Source organism: Myotis brandtii, unplaced genomic scaffold (assembly GCF_000412655.1).
Source record: "Myotis brandtii unplaced genomic scaffold, ASM41265v1 scaffold324, whole genome shotgun sequence".
Taxonomy (NCBI): domain Eukaryota; kingdom Metazoa; phylum Chordata; class Mammalia; order Chiroptera; family Vespertilionidae; genus Myotis; species Myotis brandtii.
This window is the reverse complement of record NW_005362439.1, coordinates 435,552-439,426: the sequence shown is the minus strand read 5'-3', so window position 1 is coordinate 439,426 and position 3,875 is coordinate 435,552. Positions and strand designations below refer to the sequence as shown.

At 44.5% G+C, this 3,875-nt stretch overlaps 1 protein-coding gene across 1 annotated transcript in view; it reads left to right on the top strand.

Moving 5' to 3' along the window:
- Positions 1 to 3,875, top strand: part of LOC106726848 (importin subunit alpha-1-like) — a gene marked incomplete at its 3' end in the record, with an annotated part of 10,795 nt that overhangs the window by 5,537 nt on the left and 1,383 nt on the right. The window lies entirely within an intron of this gene.

Below are 3,875 nucleotides of genomic sequence, written 5' to 3'. Positions count from 1 at the left end.
GCTCCACCGCCGCCCCCGAAGTTCCTGCCCCCAGCCCGCGAGCCGCACTATGAAGCCTCTAGCTGCCGCCAGCACCGCCTCCAGTCGCCGCGCACGGGGAGGCTCCGCCCCCAACGCATACGTAACGACGTGCGCGTCGGGAGCGGCTTTCTTGACAGCCCACGCACAGCCTGGGGTTGCATTGCCCTCTAGCGCTTGGAGGTGCACACGGCGGCAAGCACGATGCCTTTGGGGAGCAGTGCGCCTGCCTACGAGCTTTTGGGGTTGGAGGGCAGGAGCCTCAAAGGCGGCTGCGGATCTCTCGTTGGCCGGAAAAGTGATCTTAACGGGAGAAAAATAGAAAGAGGGGAGGGAGTTCAAGCTGTATGAGATAAGTCATAAACTCTATTTCCTCCTGACTCAAGAAAAATAACAAATCTCTAGCAATAGGAGGCGGTGGGTTCAGTTTAATTAATTAATTAATTAATGAAAAACCATTCAAATGCTGTTAAAAAAATAAAAACTATATCCATCAATCTAAACAAATCTTGAGGTGAAGTTTAGCTGGATGGAAACGTTCGTTTATTTTTGCTTGCTTCCAGAGTAAAGTTAGGGCCATGTGATCGTCTCTAATAACAAGAGGGTAATAAATACATGAAACCATATGCACTTACTGATAAGCGTCTCTAAAATACAAGTTTAAATTAAAAAAATGGAAGTTGCAAAAATAGGTATAAAATAATCATTACGTAAACAAATGACTTTAATAAAAATAAAACAGCCAGTGATTTTATCAGCAAAATGGGTTAATTTGGGAATAGCAGAGGATAAGCAAACTGTAGCAAAAAACCATAGGCAAGTTCAACAAAGGAGAGGACTGTTATTTTATAGAGAAAAAGGAGGACATTGGAAGAGGCTGTTTTAAATGAAAGTCTATTGGAGGAAAGCAAAAGTTTTCAGGGTGGTGACGGTTTCTAATTGGCTGAGTTGCGGGGAAAGGGAAGAAATCTTCCATTCTGCTGGGTAGGTGCATTTATTTCTTCCTGTTGAGGGTCTATAATTGACATAGAGTAAGGGCTCCCCCTTCTGACCTCTCAACTCCATTTTAAATTAATTTTATTAATTTGCACAAAATTAATTTGCACAAAAACAAAAGCATACAAAACAAAGTTATGCGCATATGTGTAAAAGGATGCTAACATTAAAATTTCAGTATTGAAACACGAACCTTTAAAAGGTGGTAAATTTCAAAGCCAGATCCACTTGTGCAGAATATATGCAGAAAATGGTTGCAAAACAGATCCCCTACCCTTGTACTCCTCAGTCAAATTGAGGATATGAAAAAGGATTAGAAGGAGAGGATGGATGAGACTTTTCTTTTTCTTTTTTTTTTTTTCTTCTTTTTTTGAGAGAGATGCTCTGCTTGGGAGTAGCTTGAAGCAATTGCTACCTCCTTTCCCCAAGTCCTAGGACCATTCTGAGGAGCCTGAAATGTGGTTCCTGTGGTTGGGAGACACAAAAGTCTGGTGCCTGACATGCACGAAAAAGCTTCAGTTACCTGTGGCAGCAGAGTGCAGGTATCTATGGGATCTGCATGTATGTTATTTAGCTAATCCTTTCGACTTCTTTATCCAATCACCCCACCCACCTCCCATCTGGCTCCGGAAAGTCTGTTCCATGTATCCATGCTTCTGGTTCCATTTTGTTTGTCAGTTTATTTTGTTCATTAGATTCCACATATTAGTGAAACCACATGGTATTTATCTTTCTCTGACTGGCTTATTTCGCTTTGCATAATAATCTCCAGGTCCACTATTGCTGTCACAAAGGGTAAGAGAGAAGTCCTTCTTTTTTACACCATGTAGTATTCCATGGTGTAAATGTACCACAGTTTTTTAATCCACTTAGTTTTTTTGGGCACTTGGGCTGTTTCCAGATCTTGGCTATTGTAAATAACGCTGCTAGGAACATAGGGGTGCATATATTTGTTCTGATTGGTGTGCCTCGTTTCACTTATTTGGCAATGTGTCTTATAGGTCTTTCAATGACAGCACTGCCTAGTATCAATGCGCCATAGTTGATTTATCCATTTATTTTTGGATATGTCGGTTGTTTCCTATTTTTCTTTATTAGAAACTCTGATAAACGGGTGGTTTTATTTCCTACTTTGTGCTTTTCTGAAGTGTCCAGCTTTTCTACAGTGACTTCTGTAATTTTATTTATATTCTCTCTCCTTGCCATTGGATCTGTGAATGAGTCCAGAGGTTGTTTTCTCAAAGTCCCTTTATTCTTACAAGGCAAAATTAAGTTCCAGAAAAGAAAATAATGGGCAGCCTAGCTTAGGTTACATGTCTGCTGTGGTACCATCAGTGAAGACCAGGAAAGCAAGGTCAAACAAAGCAAACTTGGCTGCTGGGACCCATATGTATAGATGGAAGAAAGTGGGACGGGTCCCAGAGAATGTTAAGGTCACCTGAATCCCATTCTACCAAGCTGCATGCTTGAGTGGGGGGTCTGTTTGGCTCTATATTCGGCAAGTAGTTATTGAACACCTTCTATGAGCCAGGCACTGCTTTAGAATGCAGCCAAGCCAAGGAGGCATTAAGCTCACATTCTGGTAGAGGGAGAGAGACCATAAACTGCCGGGAGCCGGTCCATCCTTGCTGCTTGACACAGTCGCTGCAGGGAAGAAACATCTGCACAGCATATGTCTCAAGAGACCTGGCGTATATGGCACACTGTTCTTAATATGTTTGCTCCCCTTCTTGGCGCTATGTGTTTTAACTAAGGTCACCTCTCCGAGAAAGGTTGTTTCCCCAGGTAGGGATTTTTCCCTGAAGTTAGGGAGGGAATAAAACCCCTTAACTAAGTGCCAGGCGGGTAGTTGATCACTTTAACTATGAACAATCACGCTTAAGCTACATAATCTTTATTCCCTGGAATGGAGATAAGAAACGCCCTAACCTTTGGAATAGAAATTGATAGGATTAAAATTAACTTGTATAAATACAGATGTAACAAGACAATAAAGCACAGAACCTGGCTGGAGATCCTGGACAGAACGTGACTGGAGATCCTGGCTAGAACTTGGCTGGAGAACCTGGCTAGGCTGCTGATCAACTGAACACTGCCTCCGTGTCCTTCCTTCTTCGCTGACTCCGTCCACACCTTTGGGAACCCCTGGACCTGCTGGGGTTGGACCCCAACACACCGTCTGAGAGCTGAGCCGCTGTAGACATTCTCGGAGCAACCGAACCGCAGCCTGTCCTCCACTCACGGGTCTCCTGTGAAAGCCTGAGCGGCCGTGTGTAGCTTCTCCCTTTGTCTCATAACCATGTCCACCGACGAGAATGCTAATTGGCCAGCTGCCCGCCTTAACAGATTCAAGAACAAGGGGAAAGACAGTGCAGAAATGAGGCGGCGCCGAATAGAAGTTAATGTGGAGCTGAGGAAAGCTAAGAAGGATGACCAGATGCTGAAAAGGAGAAATGTGAGCTCCTTTCCCGATGATGCTATGTCTCCACTGCAGGAACACTGCAACAACCAGGGCACTGCAAATTGGTCTGTTGAGGACATTGTCCAAGGCATCAATAGCAAGGGGTTGGACCCCAACACACCGTCTGAGAGCTGAGCCACTGTAGACGTTCTCGGAGCAACCAAACCACAGCCTGTCCTCCGCTCACGCGTCTCCTGTGAAAGCCTGAGTGGCTGCCTGGAGCTTCTCCCTTTGTCTCATAACCATGTCCACCAACGAGAATGCTAATTCGCCAGCTGCCCGCCTTAACAGATTCAAGAACAAGGGGAAAGACAGTGCAGAAATGAGGCGGCGCCGAATAGAAGTTAATGTGGAGCTGAGGAAAGCTAAGAAGGATGACCAGATGCTGAAAAGGAGAAAT